We start from the raw sequence: 26,106 nt of genomic DNA, 5'->3' as shown, positions 1-26,106 counted from the left end.
CGGAAGTGGAATTAGTGCATATGGCTGGTGCTTTTTAGATCTCCCCCTGTTACTGATTTGATTGTCTCACTTTTGGGTGTGGTGCCTAAAGTTAGTACGATTCACCATCTTTCGTACCCAAAGAGGTTGTCAGTTAATGATGGGATTGATCCAAAATTGTGCTCAGTGTATACTTCCTTTGATGCGGTAACAGTCTTCCTTCAACCTTAAAAACTATGTTACTAAGTCCATCTAGTTCAACCCATAGTCTAACATGTTGATCCAGAGGAAAGCAAAAAAAAAACCATGTGGCAAACACTAAGCTCCACATTGGGGAAAAAATTCCTTCCTGACTCCACATACGGCAATCAGACTAGTTCCCTGGATCAACGCCCTATCAAGAAATCTAGTATATATAACCTGTAATATTATACTTTTCAAGAAAGGCATCCATGCTCTTCTTAAATTTTAACAGTGAATCACTCATTACAACATCATGCGACAGAGTTCCATAGTCTCACTGCTCTTACAGTAAAGAATCCCCGTCTGTGATTATGATTAAACCTTCTTTCCTCCACACGTAGAAGATGCCCCCATGTCCCTGTCTCAGGCCTCAGAGTAAAAAGATCAGTAGACAGGTCTTTGTACTGTCCCCTTATATACTTGCACATAGTAATAAGATCACCCCTAAGCCTTCGTTTTGCCAAACTAAATAACCCCAAGTGTAATAACCTGTCTTGGTATTGCGGACCCCCCAGTCCTCTAATAACCTTGGTCGCTCTTCTCTGCACCCGCTCTAGTTCAGCTATGTCTTTCTTATACACCAGAGACCAGAACTGTACACAGTATTCTAAGTGTGGTCGCACTAGTGACTTGTATAGAGGTAAAATTATGTTCTCCTCATGAGCATCTATGCCTCTTTTAATGCATCCCATTATTTTATTTGCCTTTGCAGCAGCTTCCTGACACTGGCCACCAAACATGAGCTTGTCGTCCACCAATACACCTAGGTCTTTTTCAGTTACAGTTTTGCCCAGTGTTTTACAATTAAGCATATAATTATACATTTTATTTCCTCTGCCCAAGTGCATTACCTTACATTTATGGGCGATTTCAACATTCCCACTGACGTCTGCTGCTAAGTTTTGAGGGCCCAGAGTGTGGCCGACGGCAAGGAGGAGAGGAGAGAGAAGTTAAGGGGGCAGAGGAGCATCATAGGCTCACCCCGAAGATACAAGCCGGACACCGGGTCCGCGCCTACAGGGTCCTTTATACAAAGTAGGGACCACCGGCATTCCAGGAGGACTACAAGTCCCTGGCAGACCTAAAGCTAGACCCATCACAGGACCAGGAACCACGAAGGCCCCAGCATTACCAGGGATAGTGATCGCCAGCAGAAGGTCCTACTACCGAGCGACAGGTGAAGGAACAGCACGATACATAAGCTAGGCCCAGTTGCAGGCTGGCCAGGAGCATACAGAGAGGCAGACACGGACCAGGAGGCCTTATACCCGCTCACTGGGGAGAAGTCCTGAAGTGCACCCATCCTACTGAGTGCCCTGGACTGTACCTGACATCCACACCAGTAAAGGTATTGAAGCGAATCCCCTGTCTCTGTCAATAATTCCTGCTGCGCCATCACGCCTGCACTACAAGTCCCAGCATCACCACCCACCAAACTCCACACTGCCCCGGGGGCCCGCTCCACCTGTGGGGAGCAGAAACACCTCAGCTGCCATCCCATCACCCCCCCCCTGGAGGTCTGCAGCAGCACTGGTAATCCTTACCAGGTACCACAGGTGGCGTCACAAACTATTTATTTATTTTTATCCAAGTTACAATCCCCTTTTTGGTTGACCGCCCTGGGCCACGGACCGGGCCAGCCACTGTGACATACTCCCCCCCCAGCATCCATAGGCCCGGCTGCCGAGTACCCCATTGCCCCGGGGGTGCGTCACTTACTTCATCCTTTGGACTTACTCAGTGATCCTCCTCAGCCACCCACACAGACGGACACACATGTCACCCATGTCCAGCAACTGGCACACCCCCGCAGAAACCTTGCACATCTAGACACCCACTCACTCTCTGACTCTGATGTACCACTGACATCCATATCTTTACTTCATGACACAGACAGCGCCACTGCTTTCTACAATGCCACTCTTGCATCAGCTACTGACTCGGTCGCCCCTCTTATGAATGGCAGAGCGCGACGAGTCAACAGGCAACCCTGGCACAACAACCTCACTAAACAGCTTCGACAAGCGTCCAGGGTTGCCGAGCGGTGTTGGAAGAAAACACATTCTCAAGAGGACTTCACTGCATTCAAACAAGCAATTCAAATCAGCACTCACCTCTGTTAAACAGGCCTACTTCACATCCCTCATATCTTCCCTATCCTACAACCCCAAACAGATATTCAACACTTTTAACTCTCTCCTCCACCTTCCACTGCCCCCTCTGACCTCCGTCATCTCTGCTGCGGAGTTTGCCACACACTTCAAATACAAGTTTGACCAAACACGGCAAGTCTTTACTGTCCGACCACCACAACCCCTTTGTTTTCCACACCATTGCCCTACCCCCATAACCTCCCTTTCCAACATCACGGAAAGAGACCTTACTTGTCTCCTCTCCAAATCACACCTCACCATATGTGCACTCTACCCCATCCTCACCCCCACACTCATCCCATTCCTAACCCATCTTTTTAACCTATCTCTATCTTTTGGTACCTTCTCCGCTGCCTTCAAACATGCCACAATCACGCCCATCCTCAAAAAGACATCCCTCGACCCAACCACCTTGTCCAGCTATCGCCCCATATCGCTGCTCCCATTTGCCTCCAAACTCCTTGAGCACCTGTCTGTGCCTGAAGGTCAATACCCCTGTGTGCCTGAGAGAAGCTGCAGCATATGGTCGCCCTGAGTAACTGTTCCCCCAGGATTCCAAAGAATTCATGAAACCCATCTCGCCCCTATCGAAACTTAGGGGGTGTGCGGTAACATCTCTCCCTATGTGTGTATGTGTGTCAGTAACCACTGCGTCTAAAGTTGACAGTGTCAGATCACCCGCTGCCACCACATGATTGCAAGGTTCTGCTGCAGTCCTAACAATGGCCTCTGGGTCTGAAATGTATAATAGTCGGAAAGTCTTTGAGGCACCAAAGGCCGTGTCTGATAGACTGGCTGTTAGTATGAACACTGACCGGCAGGTATAGTGCACTGCACTACAGTAGTGCAGGGTATTACCTAAGCCATACTAAACTTTTATAAAGCATAAAGAGAGGCAAACTATGCAATTTTTTTTTACCACACCCACAAGCAACACCCATTAACCATTTCTTTCTACCCTGGCAGGAGGAGTTGTCAGAGGGTGCAGAGAAGTGTGGAACACTTAGCAGACAGCGGGGAACATGGCCTAGACCCAAATCCGTGACTGTTCACTGTATCTGGGACCTATGGATTTATTTTTTGTTCATTCATTCCTAGTTGTAGCAGCCAAAAGTTTTTGTTTTAACGGAAGCTTCACTATATGAGGTCTTGCTTTTGTGTGTCTCTAAGTTTGTGTTCATATGTTGCATAAATATGTGGCGCCCCTGAGGGTTCAGTCGCCACAGAGGTACTGCACCTCACCCATAGGTGTGGTGTCTCCCTTCTCTCAGGTAAGGAGGGAGTGCTGCACGGAACCCCAAACACCTGCATCCATCACTACACTGCTCCAGGCCGGCTGGAGGGGCAACATGCAGAGCGCAGCTGCTGAGCCCTGTCCCTGGCTGGAGTGGGGGGGAACCCAAAGGTAGGGGGAACCAATAGTGGGTGTGGGTGGAGGAAGCAGATACAGGAAGCACTTATATAGTAGATATATAAAAGGTAGACAACTTTACAGTAGTGTGGAGTGAGGGGAGTGTTTAGTGAGGGCTGTTCAGAGGAACAGTCCGGGAGCAGAGGCTCATCAGGAGCTCTGCTCCACAAATTAGGGCCCAGGATAGAGGCCCCGGAGGGGAGCAGGGAGTAGGCTCCGTTCTAAGGAAAGGATCCCAGGGGGTACAGCGCGTGCAGGATGGCACCCGTATGCCCCGCTCCTGCCAGGTGTTAGGAGGGATCGGTTGCTTCATTCTAATCTCCAGGGGGTCAGGTTGGTCCCGGATCCGACGTACAGGAAGGACTTCAGCATACCCGAGCGGGATTGAGAATGGGCAGCGTAGGGCAGAGGAGAGAAGGACCAAGTGTAAAGACGGTCAAAGTAGGAACACGAGAAAGTGGGGTTCCGCAAGGCATTCCTAAGCTGCTTGAAGAGGGATTTAACCCCTGCCCGGTGAACGCAGTGCGACGTGGGAGGCCTTCACTTGTAAAGTGCACTTGTGAATTGCCCAAGAACTGTAAGTAAAATCTTGGACGACTGCATTGAACTGCCTCTGACTGTTTCTTCAGCGGCGCCATTCCTCCTCCCCCGCACTACAACGCCCAGCGCACCATTCATCTACTTTATACTGCCCTGAGGCCCGCTCCGCCTGTGGGGAGCCGTACCAGCTTTAGCTGCCCTGACCTCTGCCTCAGAAGACTGTTGCAGCACTGGTGATCTTCACCAGACACCACAGGTGGCGTCACGAACTCTCTGAACTTTTCGCTAATAAGTGATATCCCTTTGTGCACTGACCGCCCTGGGCCAGCCACCATGATTTCTCCCAAAGAGTGCCCCGGGGCCACGTCAAATACTGTTTTTTCTGTGTAATGCACGTTTTCTGCAGATGTCCTCACTAAATTATGTAATGACAATCTTCTCTGGTTATTGCATCTTTGCTCCTTTTTGTTTATGCGTTTTTGGTGCAGATTTGAAGCACCGTATTTAATGTGCTTTTATAGCTTTGAATCTGAGCTTAAAAAAGCAACTGCACTTTTTTAGATGAGTTTTTTTCAAGCTCCCTATATAATATACTTTAAACTATGGACAAAAAGCACCAAAGCTCTACAGTTCAGCAGCATCTTTAGACACACAGGGGCCGGAATCATCATGAAATCACATCCACTTTGCTCTGACAGTTAAACACAGCAGATTTAAAAAAAAATAAATAAAAAAAAACAGCACTGTGTGAACACGGCATAAGTGTCCAAGCGATGTGGATGAGATTTCATTAAAACTAAACCAGCTGTGTGTCTAATGCGGTGTGCCCATGATGAGTTGTTTTTGATGCTGTGTATTTTCTCTACAGTGACTTTATTGTTTATTTGCCCATAGCTATTCTCCTACTGACTCGCGGTGTCGTCGCTGCATCTTGAGTGATCATTGGTCCGAGTAGATTAAAGTTGTTTACAACTTCCAGTTCATCACTGTCAATCTCAAATGTGTCCCGGTCGTACCAGGCAGTAGTCAATATCTTTGTCTTCTTTGTATTGAGTAGCAGTGCCATGCTCGAGCTTTCCATCTTGACACTCCGTTCTATCTACTCTTGTTGCTATCAATGTTGTTTCATCTGCGTATTTAAGATTATTGATAATTTGTCCAGCAATTTTGGTTATTTCTTCATTTTAGTCAAGTCCAGCCTTCCTAAAAAGAGCTTCTGCATATAAATTGAAGAGAAATAGTGACAGGATGCATCCTTGTCCGAAGCCATGTTCCATTCGGACTGTTGCTTCTTGGTCAATATAAAGATTCCTATTGAGACTGATCAGATGGTTCAGCACTCCTGGTATTCCAAAGTTTCTGGTGATCCACACAGTCGAAAGCTTTGCTGTAGTCGATGAAGCAAAAACTGATCTTGTTATATTCGTTGGCCTTTTGCATTATCCATCTAATGTTAGCATCTCTTGTTGCTTCGCCTTTTCTGAATCCTGCTTGTTCCTCTGGCAGCTCTTTGTCAAAGCAAGGCTGTAGCAGTCTTTGTAGGATCTTCAGTAGTATTTCGCTGGCATGAGGTATGAATGCATTAGTCCGATTATTTCCACAGTCGGTAGCATCTCCCTTATTCAGAATAGGAATAAACATGGATCTTGTCCAGTCCTTGGGCCATTTATCAGTTGTCCATATCTATTGACAAAAGCACATGATGACATCAACTGCTGCTTCACAAGACTTTATTAGCTCTATTGGAATATTGTCACATCCAGGCACTTTGTTTTTTTTGACAGAAACTTTTTCGCAGCAACGGCTTCATCTTTCAAGATGTTCGGTTCTCTATCATTTCCAATCTCAGTTTCTTCCCGTATCACCAAGTCGTTCTTGTAGAGGTGGTCCTTGAATTCTTTTCCATCTTTCCTTCATCTTTTCTGGCCCAGCACTATATCGAATTACATTAGTTGTACTCTCCGTCAAGTTTTATAAATATAATATGGAAGTAGACTGCCAGGCCTTTCTTCTGCGCAGTAATGGGGTTCCCATGAAGGAGCCACACTAAATCAGAGTTGTATGTTGTCAATACAAACTGCTTCATTGAGCAACATCCTGCTGCTAACACTGGCACTGGGCAATACACTTAGTTTGGTACCTCAGTTGAAACCAGTCTCCCTGGCATGTCCCTAATGGCAAAATACATTGCCAGCGGCATATCTTTCAACATCACTGACACATCTGTATCAATAAAGTTTTGTCAAAGTTATATACCAGAAAGTATCAAAAACATTGCAGCTTTATTTAAAACATAGTATACCAGAAATAGACAAAAAATGCAATAAAAAAAAACACAAATAACCTGAATTATCTAACCCAGTGTTCCCCAACTCTAGTCTTCAAGGACCACCAACAGGTCATGTTTTCAGGATTTCCTTAGTATTACACAGATGATGGGATTATTGCCTGTGCAGGTGATGGAATTATCACCAGGACAATACTAAGGAAATCCTGAAAACATGGCCTGTTGGTGGGCCTTGAGGACTGGAGTTGGGGAACCCTGATCTAACGAGTACAGAAATGGTGCAGAAAATCTGCAACTTCAAAAACTCACCAAAATGTCATCATGGGAACGCAGCGCGAAAACACTGCTGAACTGTGCAGCTTTGGGCCTTTTTTTCTATAGGCTTCTATGTGGAGCTTGGAAAACCACAGCTGCATTTTTAAGCACAGAATCTAATCTTTTTGATGCCAATAAAAACGCTGCTTCAAATTTTTACCAAAAATGCATCAACTAAGGGGGAAAAGGCATTAAAATTATTATAATAATCAGAAGCCGCGTGTGTGCGCGACGTGTGCGGAGCGGAGCCGCCAGTGGGTGACGTGTGCGGAGCCGCGTGTGGGTGACGTGTATGGAGCGGAGCCGCGTGTGTGCGACGTGTGCGGAGCGGAGCCATGCGTGCACGTCATGTGCGGAGCCACATATGCGCGTTGTGTGAGGAGCGGAGCCGCGTGTGTACAAGGTGTAGGAAGCGGAGACATGTGTGCAGAGCCGAGTATGCGCATCATGTGCGGAGCCGCGTGTGCGCGAAGTGTATGGAGCGGAGCCACGTGGGCACGTTGTGTGCGAATCCGCCTGTGCAACGTGTCAGGAGCGGGGCCGCGTGTGCACAAGGTGTACGGAGTGGAGCCACGTGTGCGCATCGTATGCGGAGTCAAGCGTGAGTACAAAGCAGAGCTGCACATTTACAAAAGGAGCAACAAAAATACACCTACTTTGCTTCAGTAATGAAGGTGTTAATGCCCCCTGCACCCAGTAATGGGGAATCTCCACATACCTCCACCTGCAGAGCCGCCACCACATATATGGCTGTTCTGTGCCCACAGGACCTGTGATGAGGTCACAGGAGGGGAGGAGTCAGGGGTCACATGATCAGGGGCCTCAGTGTATGAGGTGAATGGAGCGGAGTCGCGCATGTACATCACGTGTGTATGGGACGGACCACATGAGCGCGGAGAGGAGAGTACAGCGCATGTACGGAGAGGAGTGTACGACGCGTGTACGGAGAGGAGTGTACGGCGCATGTACGGAGAGGAGTGTACAGCACACGTACGGAGAGGAATGTACGGCGCACGTACGGAGAAGAGTGTACGGCGCACGTACGGAGAAGAGTGTACGGCGCACGTACGGAGAGGAGAGTACGGCGCACGTACGGAGAGGAGAGTACGGCGCACGTACGGAGGGGAGTGTACGGCGCACGTACGGAGGGGAGTGTACGGCGCACGTACGGAGAGGAGTGTACGGCGCACGTACGGAGAGGAGAGTGCGGCGCACGTACGGAGAGGAGAGTACGGCGCACGTACGGAGAGGAGAGTACGGCGCACTTACGGAGAGGAGAGTACGACGCACGTACGGAGAGGAGTGTACGGCGCACGTACGGAGAGGATTGTACGGCGCACGTACGGAGGGGAGTGTACGGTGCACGTACGGAGAGGAGTGTACGGCGCACGTACGGAGAGGAGAGTGCGGCGCACGTACGGAGAGGAGAGTGCGGCGCACGTACGGAGAGGAGAGTGCGGCGCACGTACGGAGAGGAGCGTGCGGCGCATTTACGAAGAGGAGCGTGCGGTGCGTTTACGGAGAGGAGCGCGCGTACAGAGAGGAGCGTGCAGCGCACGTACGGACAGGGTTCCATTCTCACCCGGACACCTTACTTCTCAGTGATGTTTTGGAGAACGGATAAATTCCTGTGTAATATAGACGTGTACAGTAGACATTTTTTTTGTGTGACACAAGTATAGAAAAAATATATTTTTTGTTTTTACTGTTCATGTTGCTCTAAATGACCTGGTGAATGAATTCTTCTTATGGATATATACACTGTGTTCCAAATTATTATGCAAATAATATTTTCTCAGATTTTCCCAAATTACCTATATGAATTGCAGTTATTGTAATTTTCCAGTCAAATAACTATTCGAGTACAATTGAAAGGTTTTTGTACAAACTGCCTATGATAACAGTATATTTTTAAAAAAATAAAAAACTCAAACTGCACTCAAAATGCATGTTCCAAATTATTATACACAGCAGAGTTTTCAACCTTTTTCATTTTAATAAAGAACAAAAAATTGGTCATTTTTGAAATTATAAGCATTAGCAGGTTATTACAAACTGAAATCAAACAGTTTTCAACTCAAAACTTTATTCTAGGTGATGTTACATTTGCACATAGGACCGCTTGTTCGAAAGCAGCTTCTGAACTCTCTCGTCCATTGAATTTGTCAGGTTTTGGATGGTTTCTGCTTTAATTGTTTTGCATGAGGACAGAATACCCTCCCAGAGCTGTTGCTTAGATGTGAACTGCCTCCCGCCATCATAGACACTCCTTTTGATGATGCTCCAGAGGTTCTCAATGGGGTTGAGGTCAGGAGAGCATGGGTGCCACACCATAAGTTTGTCCCTTTTTATGCCCATAGCAGCCAGAGATGCAGATGTGTTATGTGCAGCATGAGACGGGGCATTATCATGCATGAAATGATCTCGATGGTCCAGATGGATGGAGTGGAGGATGGTTGGTTGATGGACACCCCATGCAAACATGGCTACGGCGCTAACAAGGAGGAGGTGGAGTAATGTTTTGGGCTGGAATCATGGGGAGAGAGATTGTCGGCCCTTTTAGGATCCCTGAAGGGGTAAAGATGAACTCCATAATGTATGTTGAGTTTCTCAAACAGCACTTCCTTCCATGGTTCAAGAAGAAGAACAGTGTATTCCGCAGCAAGATCATTTTCATGCATGATAATGCACCGTCTCATGCTGCACATAGCACATCTGCATCTCTGGCTGCTATGGGCATAAAAGGGGACAAACTTATGGTGTGGCACCCATGCTCCCCTGACCTCAACCCCATTAAGAACCTCTGGAGCATCATCAAAAGGAGTGTCTATGATGGCGGGAGGCAGTTCACATCTAAGCAACAGCTCTGGGAGGGTATTCTGTCCTCATGCAAAACAATTGAAGCAGAAACCATCCGAAACCTGACAAATTCAATGGACTGAATTGTCGAGTCTCAGCCTCGAAGCTTCAGTTTTGCCTTGGTCAAGTGGTCTTCTTAGGCCATTGCCTTACTCAGGGTGCCAGACATCTCACAGAAGAAAGGAAGATGGCCATCTATGCACTACCATTCCCAAAAGATCCCATAGAGCTGCAACGGTTCCTCGGATTATGTACATAATGGATCCCAGACGCCTCACGTCTGATGCAGCCCCTATATGATGCATTAAAAGAAGACACTCTGGCTGATGTAAACAACAAGGAGCACCAAGAACTGTTGCAACAAGCCTTTGAGCAACTAAAGTCAAGGAAAATGACAGCCCCTGCCCTTGGAAATCCGGACTATGTTCAACCTTTCCATTTGTATGTCTCTGAGACGGGAGGACATGCAGCCGGAGTACTCACACAGAGACACTGTACAAAGCAGCACCCAGTCAGTTATTACCCAGCGCATCTCTCCCCCAGCTGTCTACGAGCGGTTCACGCCACACCGCAACCTAAACATCTGTCTACACAGAGACACCTGCGGCTGCAGTGTTCGTTGATGTTGCCAGAAAATGTGAGATTACATCGGTGCACCACCATCAACCCGGCCACCCTGCTACCAGCACCTAAAGGAGAGGGGAAAGAGGCTCCACTGCATGATTGTCCGGAAGAAATTACTGCGGAGTCAAGTCCACTTGTTCTAGTGGGGGAAATACCCTTGGATGACCCAGAACGTTATATACGGATGGATCCAGATATGCTGACACCTCTGGCAGGTTTCATACTGGATATGCTGTCACAACTGAAGATACATTGGTAGAGGCTGCAGTCTTACCTCCCAGTATGTCAGCACAGGAAGCAGAGCTCAAAGCTCTGACTGCAGGTTCTCCTGTGAAAAATGCTGAAAGCGTCAGACAATTGATGGAAGCGGTGCAACTACCAAGACAGTTGGCTGTCGCTCCACACGCTCTACGCTCTAAAGAAGAACGCCAGTCGTGGAAGGAGGTGGGTGCTAAGTTGATAGATGGGCTATGGAAGAAGAAACAACTGTACTGTTTGCCTCAACTCCTGTATCCAGCCGTTGCGGCCTGGGCCCATGGACTGCTTAGTGGTAAAGATATGTTTTCCAGTTGGCCAGAAGCATTCGCCGTTCCAAACATGACTGCCAAGACTAACCCAAGAAGCTGGTCTCAGAAGTTGTTTGCCGGTATGAAGTCCAAGAAGTTATCAAAAGTGATCAAGTACCAGCCTTTTCCGCATGCGTATATCAAGAAATATTTACCATGATCGGATCAACAGTGACGTTACATACTCCTTACCATCCACAGTCAGGTGGCAAGGAGGAGAGATTGAATGGCACACTGAAAAGGCAGTTAACCAAAATGATGCAGGAGACTACGGCCCAGTGGCCTGAGCTCCTTACCATTGCACTATATCACATACGCACCACCCCCATAGGGAAACACAAACTGTTACCCTATGAGATACTATTTGGGTCACAACCAGCCATAGCTAGATTTACCCCACAACAATTATCAGAAGAAACGGATTATGTTGTGCAATATGTGATTCAGTTTACCAAAGCCTTATCTAACACCCATGCGTTAGTATCATCTTCTATTCCAGATCCAGCTGATGCAGAAGGTTGCCATACCCTCAGGCCTGGAGATTATGTGTATGTGAAGAGGCATGTTCGGAAACACGGACTAGAACCATTGTATGACGGACCATACCAAGTTCTCCTGACAATCCCAACAGCTGAGATATTTTATGATAATATGTATGGTTAAACTAGTCAATACCTGGAATAGCCTACAACAGAGTACTGACCCCTTTAATAATAAGTTCATTACTCACCATCAGATTTTGGTACAAGAATTAAGACAATTAGAAAACAACTCAGGGAAGAGTATAACAAACATAACGAATTGACCAAAGATTGTTGCATATTGTTGCTTGCTTGTTAACACCTTAACCCCCGAGGGTGGTTTGCACGTTAATGAGCAGGCCAATTTTTACAATTCTGACCACTGTCACTTTATGAGGTAATTACTCTGGAATGCTTCAACGGATCCCCCTGATTCTGAGATTGTTTTTTCGTGACATATTGTACTTCATGATAGTGGTAAAATTTCTTCGATATCACTTGCGTTTATTTGTGAAAAAAACAGAAATTTGGCGAAAATTTTGAAAATTTTGCAATTTTCAAAATTTTAATTTTTATGCCCTTAAATCAGAGAGATATGTCACACAAAAGAGTTAATAGATAACATTTCCCACATGTCTACTTTACATCAGCACAATTTTGGAACCAAAATTTTTTTTTTGTTAGGGAGCTATAAGGGTTAAAAGTTGACCAGCGATTTCTCATTTTTCCAACAAAATTTACAAAACCATTTTTTTAGGGACCACATCACATTTGAAGTCACTTTGAGAGGTCTTTATGACAGAAAATACCCAAAACTGACACCATTCTAAAAACTGCACCCCTCAAGGTGCTCAAAACCACATTCAATAAGTTTATTAACCCTTCAGGTGCTTCACAGGAATTTTTGGAATGTGGAAGAAAAAAATGAACATTTAACTTTTTTCACAAAAATGTTACTTTAGACCCAATTTTTTTTATTTTCACAGGGGTAACAAGAAAAAATGGACCCCAAAATTTGTTGTGCAATTTCCCCTGGGCACGAGGATACCCCATATGTGGGGAAAAAGCACTGTTTGGGCGCACGGCAGGGCTCGGAAGGGAAGGTGCGCCATTTGACTTTTTGATTGTAAAATTTGCATGAATAATTAGCGGACGCAATGTTGCGTTTGGAGAGCCCCTGTGTGCCCAAACATTGGAGCTCCCCCACAAGTGACCCCATTTTGGAAACTAGACCCCCTAAGGCACCTATCTAGATGCATAGTGAGCACTTGGAACCCCCAGGTGCTTCACAAATTGATTCGTAAAAATGAAAAAGTGTTTTTTTTTTCACTTTTTCATTTTTACGAATCAATTTGTGAAGCACCTAGGGGTTCTAAGTGGGGTCACTTGTGGGGGAGCTCCAATGTTTGGGCACACAGGGACTCTCCAAATGCAACATGGTGTCCGCTAACAAATTGAATGGAAAATCGGCTCAAATTGTTAGCGGACACCATGTTGCATTTGGAGAGCCCCTGTGTGCCCAAACATTGAGGCTCCCCCACAAGTGACCCCATTTTGGAAACTAGACCCCCCAAGGCACCTATCTAGATGCATAGTGAGCACTTGGAACCCCCAGGTGCTTCACAAATTGATTCGTAAAAATGAAAAAGTGAAAAAAAAATCACTTTTTCATTTTTATGAATCAATTTGTGAAGCCCCTGGGGGTTCCACGTGCTCACTATGCATCTAGATAGATGCCTTGGGGGGTCTAGTTTCCAAAATGGGGTCACTTGTGGGGGACCTCCAATGTTTGGGCACACAGGGGCTCTCCAAACGCAACATGGTGTCCGCTAACAATTTGAGCCGACAATTTGTTAGCGGACACCATGTTGCATTTGGAGAGTCCCTGTGTGCCCAAACATTGGAGCTCCCCCACAAGTGACCCCATTTTGGAAACTAGACCCCACAAGGCACCTATCTAGATGCATAGTGAGCACTTGGAACCCCTAGGTGCTTCACAAATTGATTCGTAAAAATGAAAAAGTGAAAAAAAAAACACTTTTTCATTTTTACGAATCAATTTGTGAAGCACCTGGGGGTTCCAAGTGCTCACTATGCATCTAGATAGGTGCCTTGGGGAGTCTAGTTTCCAAAATGGGGTCACTTGTGGGAGAGCTCCAAAGTTTAGGCACGCAGGGGATCTCCAAACGCAACATGGCATCCGCTAACAATTTGAGACGATTTTCCATTCAATTTGTTAGCGGACACCATGTCGCGTTTGGAGAGCCCCTGATGTGCCTAAACAGTGGAGCTCCCCCACAAGTGACCCCATTTTGGAAACTATACCCCTCAAGGATTTTATTAAGGTGTATAGGCAGGCAATCCCTGCAAAGTTTTTTGGGCCGTGAAGCATATGGGGTGGAGACTCGAGCATGTCACTCAAATACCCACGATACTCAATGCATACCAGAACACCCGATGCAAACTCAAGTAGCGACCACTTGCGCTCAACACTAGTTGCCATATCGTCATCTTTTTTTCTTACTTTTGAAAAAAATCCCAACCCCATCACAACCCTAACCCCAACCCTAACCCCAACCCCAGCCCTAACCCTAACACAACCCTAACCGTAGCACAACCCTAACCCTAGCACAACCCTAACCCTAGCACAACCCTAACCCTAAAACAACCCTAACCTGAGAGTTTATTTTTTATGCCGTTCCTCTTGCGGTATAAGTGATTAGACGACCTTATTCTTCGGGTCGGTGAGACTACAGCGATACCAGAATCATATGGGGTTTTTATGACTGACAGCTGTCACACACTAAAAGACGCATTTTTTGTAAAATCTAGTTTTTGCATCGCCATATTTTGAGAGCTATAATTTTTCCAGATTTTGGCAGACAGTCATTTGACGGCTTTTTTTTGCAGGATGAGTTGACGTTGTTATTGGTGCCATTTTCATGCACGTGACATTTTTTGATCGCTTTCTATTCCGATTTTTGGGAGCCAGAATAAACAAAAACCAACAATTCAGGATTTTTTTATTTTTTATTTTTTATTCTGTTCCGCGTGTGGTAAAATTGATCAGGCAGCTTTATTCTTCGGGTCAGTACGTTTACAGCGGTACCACATTTATATCGTATTTCTATGTTTTGCACTTTTACATAATAAAAGCAATTTTTTTTTTAGCATAGCTTTATTCTGAGAGCTATAACTTTTTTATTTTTCTGTTGATGGAGCTTTATGGTGGCTTGTTTTTTGCGGGACGAGATGAAATTTTCAACTGTACCATTTTTATTTATATTTGTCTTTTTAATCGCGTGTTATTCCATTTTTTGTTTGGCGGTATGGTGATAAAGCATTGTTTTTTGCTTCGTTTTTTTTTTTTTTTTTTTACCGTGTTCACTGAAGGGGTTAACTAGTGAGACAGTTTTATAGGTCAGGTTGTTCCGGATGCGGTGATACCAAATATGTGTAATTTTATTGTTTTTTTTTGTTTTTTTTATAATAATATTTATTGATGGGTACATTATATTTTTATTTTTGGTGGATTATTTTTTTTATTTTTTTTTTAATATTTTTGCAATTTTTTTTTTTTTTTTTCACTTTCTGATAGTTTTTATACTTTATTACTTTGTCCCACTATGGGACTTTCACTTTTTTTTCTCTGATCGCCTGCATGGCACAGGAATGCAGCACCATCCCTGTGTCATGCAGGCTGTCAGCGCTGGACAGGGAGAAGATTGTTTGGAGATGCACTGCGCATGTCCAAAAAATCTTCCTGCTGTCTGGTGACCCGGATGTTGTCATGACGACATCGGGTCGTCATGGCAACATCCTGGAAGCCACGGCAGACAGCGCTGGAAGCCGGAAGAGGAGGTGAGTATCTGCGATCAACTCCCCTTGCCTCCGCAATGCTGCGATCGACTTTGATCGCAGCATCGCGGGGGTTAATGTGCTGGGAGCAGTGCGTGACCGCTCCCTACACATAGTACCGGGTGTCAGCTGTGACAATCAGCTGACACCCGGCGGCGATCGCGCCCGCACAGCCTGTGTGCGCGCACGATCGCCATGACGTACTAATACGGGTCTGGCTCTTAAGTCCTAGGGCACAGATGCGTATTAGTACGTCAAATGTTGTTAAGGGGTTAATATATGTTTTACTAAAACTAGTATTTCATTGTATCCCATTTTGCATGAGGAAAGCCTGCCAGTCATCAGAGAGCAAGGAGGACGCTGTTAACCAACATCCAGTGCTACTATACACGGACATGTAACCAGCATTGAGGACCTGGATGACAAGGGAATGATGACCTTTACCCGTTTGCCGCCCCGACCAACCTCAGATCTGAGCTTATGATTATATCAACTAACAAGGGGGGATGGACATGCCGCGACAGTCTCAATTGGTAACAAGGGCACTAATTGAGTGAAGACCAATGTCCCTCAGGCTCAAAGCATGACCCTGGGATTGTAACGGGTCTGGGAGGTGGAACCACAGAGCAACTATACAAAGGGGCAGTCCTTGTAAGGAAACGGGTGACACCCAGGGAAGGCAGGCAGGCAGTCGCTGCTAGTGACGGGGACAGTCTCTGGGTAAGAGGGCAGGAGGTCACGGCAAGTGACGGGGACAGTCTCTGGGTAAGAGGGCAGGAGATCACGGCAAGTGACGGGGACAGTCTCTTGACAGGCGGGTGGTCACGGCAAGTGATGGCTAAGCCTCCAGGTAGGCCAGCAGGCAGGTAGCAGGTGGATGTGATGCGCCCCCTGGGCCATGTGCAAGGGATACCCGGAGCCGGATCTCGATGGGGGTAGTAGTCCTTGTGGCGGTGACCCGGTCCGTGCCCAGGGTGTCCAACTAAGTGGCAGTCTATTGGCAGTAGATGTTAACTTGATTGTCGACTACGCCACCCGTTGAGTGCGGCTTTGACGCCGCCGCTGCAGAGCAGTCCGCTGAGGCCAGTGGTATATGTGCAGCAGTGATGGTATAACCCCCAACGGGAGGGGTATGGCCTCAGGGCAGCAGGTGTGGATGATGGGGGTTGTGATGATGCAGAAAGAAGACTCAGAGTCAGGAGATGCAGTTCAGGGTTTTTACTTACTGGTGTTCTTTTGGTCACTCTGGCCTTGAGTGACCACCCGAGCCGTGCTGCGTCCACCAGGTCCTGGACTCGGCTAACCCCCAGGCGATTCCGGAGCGTGGTCCTGAGCTCCCTTCTGACTCTCTCTCTCTCTCTCTGGCCGTTCCCACCAGGGATCCACCTGTGTCCGGCTCCCTCGGGTCTCTTGTTGGTTGAACCTTCCCTGGCTTCCCTGACCCTATGCTCGGTGTGCCATTCTGGTGGATTTGGTGAGGGTCGTGGCAGATCCTGCCCACGACCTCCGGTTCCTGGCTAAGGTTTGTTTTGGCCTCTGCCAGCTTGGGATCCGGTACCCTTGTCCGCCAACCCTTCACCCTTTTGTCTTTATTCTGGGGTCTTGGGGTTCCCTTCTTGTCTTTCTCTCTGGGTCCTTCTTTTCTCCTCTCTCCCTCTGCAGGCTTAGCTCTGGAGCTGGGCCCAGCCGGAGCCACAGCTCCCTGTCAGCCCTCCTGGCTGAGCTCCTCTGCTCTGCTCCTCAAGCTAAAAAGACCCTGTCCTAAGATGGTGCCCACCTTATATACTCCCTCTATGTGTGAGCCCAGGTGACTAGCACCCAATGAGCTCCTAGCTTTACCCAGACTACTCCCCCTATCTGCCCCTACACTACTGGGATGTTCCACCCCCCCTCCCACTCCAGCCAGGGACAGACGCTGTCGTACCTGCACATATACTGGTGGGAGTACCGTAGTTCTGTCCCCCGGAAATGGGATGTATGTAGTGCATGCAGCCTACTGAGCTCAGTTCCACACTCCATCCTTACCCGGGAGTGGAATACCACACCTCTGGCTTGAGGTGTAATACCCCTGTAGCAGCCGAATCCTCAGGGTGCTACATTCCCCCCTGGTAAATCACAGCACGTCCTCGGGCTGTAAAAGAGCAAAATATCCAAAAACATACAAAATTTTTGCAAAAACATCATAAACATATAAAACACTATATATATATCAGCAGCATAATACTCTTCATATAAAACATTTTTGACCTCTGGCCACTTGTGCAAATTGTGACCAGGTAAGTGCCACAGTCTCTGGTAGAAAAAACAGTTTCCTATAAAACCGGTAGTTGGCACTTTAGGAAGCGCAACTATATACAAGGGGATATGGCCGCTCTCAGTCCTCGGCCAGTGGGGAAAAGGGATGGCTGCTCACAGTCCTCAGCCTGTGGGGAGATGGGACACACTGGAACAGTTCACTGGTCCCAACGGGGACTATAATGGTAACAGTTCCTGTACCCTAACGGGTAACTATTTTACAGTTCCATTTACCGTACTTTAGTAGCGGCGTCCTCCTGATGCTTCCTCCCTGTATTCTTCAGACCCGTCCGGGTCCTCTTGCTCCTCCTGACACCTCAGCTCTTTCTCTGTCAGTCGGTGCACATGAAGGGCATAGGGTCCTTTGGCACATTGGTGCCGGGTGAAGGTGACCTCATCACCCAGGTAAAGGTCACGACCTCTGTGTCCCTCCGGTAGGTGGGACTCGACATCTCTTCTGGTCACGAAGACGTCGCCGGGGGTGTGATGATCTCTGATGAAGCCCCAACCGTGCTGCAGTTGGAATTTGATTACAGTCCCGGTGGCACGGGGACTGTGGGCTGCACGGGGGTTCCTTCGGGTCCGGCTCTTTTGTTCTGCACTCTTTACTTGCAGCCGCTCCTCGCGGACCCGTCTCTCTCTCCGTTCTCGCTCAAAGACTTTCAACTGCTGGCGGCAGCACTCCGCACGCTCCGTTGCAGCCGCCCGGGTCTCTTGAGTGAACCCGATGAGGTCTCCTCCTGCGGGGTCCCACTCAAACTGCGCCTCCTCTAACGAGAGCGGGGTCATCTTGACGGGCGCCGGAGCCGGGATTAGGGGCTCATCCAGGGGTCTTTCTTTCCGGAGTCGGGGATGGTGGTACTCCGGTGGCCACGCAAAGGGCTGCCCATCCGGGCAAGTGTGCTGGGCAAACAAGTCTTCACCCAGGTGCGGCACAGTGGAAGTTGAGGGCGCGGTGGTGGCAGCGGCGCCCGGGATCACTAGGCCTTGCGACCAGGCTTGGGGTACCCTGAAGGTAAAGGGCACTGTGAAGACGGCGGCGCCCGGGGGCACTCGGCCTTGCGACCAGGCCGGTGGCGTCTCCTGCTTGGCCGCGCTCAGGGTTGAGGCGCGTAACGTCACAGGGGGCGTGGTCGCGGCTCCTGCTTGGGGCCTAGTCTGGAGCGGTAGCGGTGCGGCAACGGGCACGATCAGTGGGACTTCGGGCTCTGCGACGGGGAGCGGGGGTAGGCTTACGGTGGCTGGGCTTGGGGTAGTGACGTCCCCTTTACTTGCCTCCGTCTCTTCAGCTCCCTCTGCGGCGTCGTCTCCGGCCTCCGTCCCTTCTGCATCCTCTTCAGGGGCAGGCGTGCTCCTCGTTGCAGGTGGTGTGCTCCGCTGGCGGGTTCCAGCCTGCTGGGCCATCTCCCTGCTCCATTCCGTCAGCGTTTCTCGCTGCACCTGGGCCATCCTCCGTGCGAGGCCCTCCAGCGCGGTCTGTGCACGCTCCCGGTCTCGGGGGAGCTGTGCCAGGATCTCCACCAGGTCTTGTCGGGTGGTAGCTTGCATCAGGCTCCTGACCACAGGGTCGGTGCTGCCTGCCTCTCCCTCCATCTCCGGGTACGGCTCCTCTAGACTCCTCCAAGCTGCTCCCATCTTCTCTCTTTTGTTCTGTCTCCGCCCCCATTGAGGGCGGTCCTCGGGCAACTTGGTGATTGTCAGTTCCAGGGGCAGACCCCCCACGCTGATGGACATCTCAATCATTGCAGTCTCTGCTGGTGGGGGCGGTCTTCGTTTTTGGCGCCATTCTTGGTCCTGGCCCACGATGGGAGGTCGTCTCTTACCACCCTCTGGCACGCCCATAATGGCGTCCGCTCTGCCAGGGCGGGAAACTGTCCAAGATGGCAGGAATCGCCTCCCAGTGGCGGGAAACTCTGTGGATGGCGGGAAAAAGCTGCAGATGGCGGGCAACCGGCGGGAAACGACCCATGATGGCGTCCGATGGCGGGGACCCTCCGGAATTGGCGGGAGACTTCTTTTTGAGGTGAATGTGAACTTTTCTTCAGGCACGCAGTACCCGGTGGTTGCGGGCACGTGATCCTGCCGACTACGCCAAAGTTGACGCGCCCCCTGGGCCATGTGCAAGGGATACCCGGAGCCGGATCTCGATGGGGGTAGTAGTCCTTGTGGCGGTGACCCGGTCCGTGCCCAGGGTGTCCAACTAAGTGGCAGTCTATTGGCAGTAGATGTTAACTTGATTGTCGACTACGCCACCCGTTGAGTGCGGCTTTGACGCCGCCGCTGCAGAGCAGTCCGCTGAGGCCAGTGGTATATGTGCAGCAGTGATGGTATAACCCCCAACGGGAGGGGTATGGCCTCAGGGCAGCAGGTGTGGATGATGGGGGTTGTGATGATGCAGAAAGAAGACTCAGAGTCAGGAGATGCAGTTCAGGGTTTTTACTTACTGGTGTTCTTTTGGTCACTCTGGCCTTGAGTGACCACCCGAGCCGTGCTGCGTCCACCAGGTCCTGGACTCGGCTAACCCCCAGGCGATTCCGGAGCGTGGTCCTGAGCTCCCTTCTGACTCTCTCTCTCTCTCTCTGGCCGTTCCCACCAGGGATCCACCTGTGTCCGGCTCCCTCGGGTCTCTTGTTGGTTGAACCTTCCCTGGCTTCCCTGACCCTATGCTCGGTGTGCCATTCTGGTGGATTTGGTGAGGGTCGTGGCAGATCCTGCCCACGACCTCCGGTTCCTGGCTAAGGTTTGTTTTGGTCTCTGCCAGCTTGGGATCCGGTACCCTTGTCCGCCAACCCTTCACCCTTTTGTCTTTATTCTGGGGTCTTGGGGTTCCCTTCTTGTCTTTCTCTCTGGGTCCTTCTTTTCTCCTCTCTCCCTCTGCAGGCTTAGCTCTGGAGCTGGGCCCAGCCGGAGCCACAGCTCCCTGTCAGCCCTCCTGGCTGAGCTCCTCTGCTCTGCTCCTCAGGCTAAAAAGACCCTGTCCTAAGATGGTGCCCACCTTATATACTCCCTCTATGTGTGAGCCCAGGTGACTAGCACCCAATGAGCTCCTAGCTTTACCCAGACTACTCCCACTATCTGCCCCTACACTACTGGGATGTTCCACCCCCCCTCCCACTCCAGCCAGGGACAGACGCTGTCGTACCTGCTCATATACTGGTGGGAGTACCGTAGTTCTGTCCCCCGGAAATGGGATGTATGTAGTGCATGCAGCCTACTGAGCTCAGTTCCACACTCCATCCTTACCCGGGAGTGGAATACCACACCTCTGGCTTGAGGTGTAATACCCCTGTAGCAGCCGAATCCTCAGGGTGCTACAGATGCTCCCAGGTGAGCGGGCGAGAGTCTCTGGACAAGCGGGTGGTCACAGCAAGTGACGGCTGAGCCTCCAGGTAGGCAAGCAGGCAGGTAGCAGGTGGACGCTCCCAGGTGAGCGGGTGAGAGTCTCTGGACAAGCGGGTGGTCACAGCAAGTGACGGCAGAGCCTCCAGGTAGGCTAACAGGCAGGTAACAGGTGGACGCTCCCAGGTGAGCGGGTCAGAGTCTCTGGACGGGTAGGTGGTCACAGCACGTGACGGCAGAGCCTCCAGGTAGGCTAGCAGGCAGGTGGCAGGTGGACGCTCCCAGGTGAGCGGGCAAGATTCTCTGGATGGGCAGGTGGTCACAGCACGTGACGGCAGAGCCTCCAGGTAGGCTAGCAGGCAGGTAGCAGGTGAGCGCTCCCAGGTGAGCGGGCAAGAGACACTGGACGGGCAGGTGGTCACAGCACGTGACGGCAGAGCCTCCAGGTAGGCTAGCAGGCAGGTAGCAGGTGAGCGCTCCCAGGTGAGCGGGCAGACGGATCCATAGACAGACTGGCAGGGCTGGTAGGCAGACTGTCGGACCGCAGGAATAACAGAAGATAGACACGAGTCAGGCAGGTATCAGACAGGAAACTGGCAGGTAGCTGGCAGGTAACTGGCAGGTAACTGGAAACGGGACCTGAGGGCTGAAGCAGAGTGATGAACTATGCTACAACATTGCTCGGGCACCTCCATTTTGGAGGAGGTGCCTTATATATGGAGAGGTCCTCCGGCCATTGGCCGGGGACTCCTTAGGACGGCGCGCACGGCCCCTTTAAGAGATGGGGAGCGCGCGCGCACGCGCCCTAAGCACGGTGACCGGGGAGGAGCGCGCGCTGCCAGCAGAGCGGGAGGAAGACGCCGGGCACGGAGCGGAGAGGTGAGGGGAGCAGGAGGCAGGGACGCCGACGCTACAGGGATAGCACCTCTATTGTTGATAATAACATAATTTTTAGGGGGGAATGTAGAGGACATACTGATACTCATGCTAGAGCAACTCCATTTTGTATGCTCGCTTTAAAATCATGTTATTATCACTCCTTGCATAACATACATTCTTTCTTTCTCTTCCCATAGAACTTATCTCACACTAACCATTTCTCAAGAAAACATTTTGTCGGACACTCTGTTATCTAACTTGTTTAGGCCAAGTTTGACCTTGTAAAATTTCCATAGTGCTTCAAACTAACAATGATAATATGACCATATATGTGTTTTCCGTAATAATTGTACTAACATCAGTTAGCCTATAGTATTGTAGTATGGCTGTAGAGTTGATTGGCTATTTGATATACTCAAAACAATATAAAATGCTAAGCAAAATAAACGGGATCAGAGATTCTTTGAATCCTCCCAATACAGAACATTGTTTCCGTTTGGTTTTCTGTGGATTGCAATCAACATATCAACATAATAATTTGACACTCACTTGGTCAACTGTGAAGGGTTATTGCCCTCCCTTAACAAGTTCAGAAGCTCCTTTCGAACAAGCGGTCCTGTGTGCTAATGTAACATCACCTAGAATAAAGTTTTGAGTTGAAAACTGTTTGATTTCAGTTTGTAATAACCTGCTAATGCTTATAATTTCAAAAATGACCATTTTTTTGTTCTTTACTAAAATGAAAAGGTTGAAAACTCTGCTGTGCATAATAATTTGGAACATGCATTTTGAGTGCAGTTTGAGTTTTTTATTTTTTTTAAAATATACTGTTATCATAGGCAGTTTGTACAAAAACCTTTCAGTTGTACTCTAATAGTTATTTGACTAGAAAATTGCAATGACTGCAATTCATATAGGTAATTTGGGAAAATCTGAGAAAATATTATTTGCATAATAATTTGGAACTGCGTACAGCGGGTGAAATAAGTATTGAACACGTCACCAATTTTCTAAGTAAATCTATTTCTAAGGCTATGTGCACACTGTGCTTTTTTGAAGCGTTTTTGCTGCATTTTTTCTGCGCGGAAATGCACTAAAAATGCTAGGTAATCCTTGTGCCAGCTAATGCAATGGCAATCCTGAAATGCTGTGCACATGATCAGGAATTTTCCTGCCAGGATTGTCATTGCGTTTAAATCTGCGGCATGTCAATTCTGTGTGCATTTCTGCAGCATTTTCACCCATAGACTACAATTGAGTCAGTCAAATCCACAGCAAAAATGCAGGTATAAAAATATTTGCGGATGTTTGCTGCGTATTTGACTGACTCAATTCAAGTCAATGAGTCAAAAAAAAAATGCACAAAGAATTGCGGGAGACTACTCCTCCAATCATCCGACTGCCTCTCCTGCTGATAACAATGGGAGCAGGCGCGGCTGAGAGGAGAAGTAGCGGGAGCAGGCGTGGCTGAAGGGAAAAGTCTCCTCAGCCAGTATCTGTGCGCTGTGTTAAAAAAAATAAAAAAAGATGCTATTGACATGAAATTCTCACCAGATGTCAGTAACAACCCATCCAATCCACGCAGGCAAATAAATCACCATAGATGTCTATAAAATTTGTTACGTGTAATAATGAGAAATGACACAGTGAAAAGTAGTGAACACTTACTGAAATGTATTTATTACTTTGTACAAAAGCCTTTCTTGGTGATGACAGCTTCAAGACGCCTCCTGTATGGAGAAACTAGTCTCAGGCATTGCTCAGGAGTGATTTAGGCACATTATTCCACACAAACACTCTTCAAGTCCTGAAGGCACCATGGGCTCCTTCTATGAACTCTGAGCTTTAGTTCCTTCCATACATTTTCTATTGGATTCGGGTCATGTGATTGGCTCGGTCATCCTAGCAGCTTTATTTTCTTTCTCTGAAACCAATTGAGAGTTTCCTTGGCTGTGTGTTTGGGATCATTGTCTTGCTGAATTGTCCACCCTAGTTTCATCTTCATCATCCTGGTAGATAGCAGCAGAATTTTATCAAGAATGTCTCGGTACATTTGTCCATTTATCTTTCCTTCAAATATATGAAGTTTGGCAGTGCCGTATGCTGAAAAACAGCCCCACACATTGATGTTCCCACCTCCAAACTTCACTGTAGATAGCAGCAGAATTTTATCAAGAATGTCTCGGTACATTTGTCCATTTATCTTTCCTTCAAATATATGAAGTTTGGCAGTGCCGTATGCTGAAAAACAGCCCCACACATTGATGTTCCCACCTCCAAACTTCACTGTTGGTATGGTGTTTTTGGGGTGAAATGCATGATATACAATGCCTTTTAAACTCCAAACATGATGTGTATGGCATTAAAATAGTTACATTTTGGTCTCATCTGACCAGATTATAATGAGACACCTTTTTATACGTCATTAGTTGAACCAGCTGATATTGTTATTCCCTACGTGGCAGAATTACTTTCTGATTACTGATAGATTTTAGCTGGTTTCATGACTTTCCATGTCTTTTTGCGCCTCCTTTTCTTCATGGGTTCAATACATTTTTTCCTGTGTCATTTCTCATCATTAGAAGGAGAAAGACCGGCACACTGTCCTATTAAAAAACTGTGTGCTTGAGGAAGGGACTCGAGGTCCAGATTTGTTGAGGAATGAACCTCAGCACTGCAAAATACAAAAGGGGACTGTAGGTCTTGCTACAGTTATTGTTTATTTTGATCCGGCAAGGAGTCAAAAACAGATATGGTCCATGTATTTTGTGGTGCTAAGATTCCTCCCTCAATTTCTCATATTACACATAATTTATGGACATCTATGGTTTGATTTCCTGGTCTGTGTGGATTGGATGGGTTGTTACCGACATCTGGTGAGAATTTCATGTCAATAGCACCTTTAGAAGCATATTGTAAGCTGTGGTCATGTGATCGAAACGTTGGCCCATTGTTCCGCACCGACCTACTCACTTATGACCTTAAAATAAATGCTTATTTTCAATTGAATCTGGAGTGCCTTGGTTCTCTTTCTCTGCTTCATGGTTAGACTTACCACACAGCATCCAATTTATTTTAGCTGTCGTGTGTTTACCGTAATTCACCACTGCAGAGAAATACAGGCAGATTCTTATCATGCAACACCAACAGGGAGGCCAAATCGATTCTGCAGTAGAACAATGACCACAAATATACAGCCAATGTCATTAAGAACGATCTTTAGTATAAAGAAGTAATGATACGGCGGCGGCGGCCCCCACAGAGCCCTGATCGCAAACTTATCCAGTCTGTCTGGGATTACATGAAGCAGAAGATCTGTGGTTAGTAGTGATGAGCAAGGGTGCTCGCAACTGCTCAGTACTCGCCTGAGCATCTCACTGTTCGAGATGCTTGGCGCTCGCCGAGTACTTGCGAGATGCTCGGGCAGGAGCTCGGGTCCCCTCCCTGCATGTTTGGCGCTCTTTAGAAAGCGAATAAACATGCGGGGATTGCCTGCTACTCACTAATGTTGTAGCCATGTTGGTTGTGGCATTACAGTAATTGGCTGGCTGCATAGCGTCATCGGGTCTATATAAGACCCTATGCTTGTCACAGTCTACCCTGGAAACAGGGAGAGGTGCTGTTGAGTGAGAGAATTGACGGTTTATTGGTTAGGTATAGGTATTACACAGCAAGATACATATCCATCTGAACTGACAGTCCTAAGGACTAACCCAGCTGCATATATTAATGCTGGTGATAGCAGGAGTTAGGCAGGCAGAGTTTGTGGCCAGTGTATAGAGCAGAATAGGGTCCATTGCATGTTCTGTCTGCTGCTGCTGTTACAGATATCCATAGCTGTATATATCACGGCTAATATTCTTTTTGCTCTTAATCCTGATTATTTGCTTAAAAAGCAATATAATACACAATTTTAACTGCTCCATTTGTTTGTTAGCAGCATACAGCCAGATTTGGTTGATTTTATTCACATTGCTGTATTATGGAAGCAGAGAAACGTGTCCATCTTCAGACGTGATCCGATATTACTGCCATAATAATACAGACATTTTGTGGAGCGTGCTAAATATTATACTCCATTTAAAGTCTGCCAGCTGTGTGCTGTTCAACCTATTCACACTTGGTCGCTGACCAATATAATATTATAAGGTCACTGCCTAAAACCGCGGTCATCAGACATGATCCCGTATTACTGCGGTAATAATCCTGAAATTTTTGGAAGCGTCTCAAATATTAT

This window comes from Phyllobates terribilis, unplaced genomic scaffold (assembly GCF_046119375.1).
Source record: "Phyllobates terribilis strain yellow unplaced genomic scaffold, ASM4611937v1 Scaffold_5__5_contigs__length_657084704, whole genome shotgun sequence".
NCBI classification, from domain to species: domain Eukaryota; kingdom Metazoa; phylum Chordata; class Amphibia; order Anura; family Dendrobatidae; genus Phyllobates; species Phyllobates terribilis.
This window is presented reverse-complemented; position numbering follows the sequence as displayed.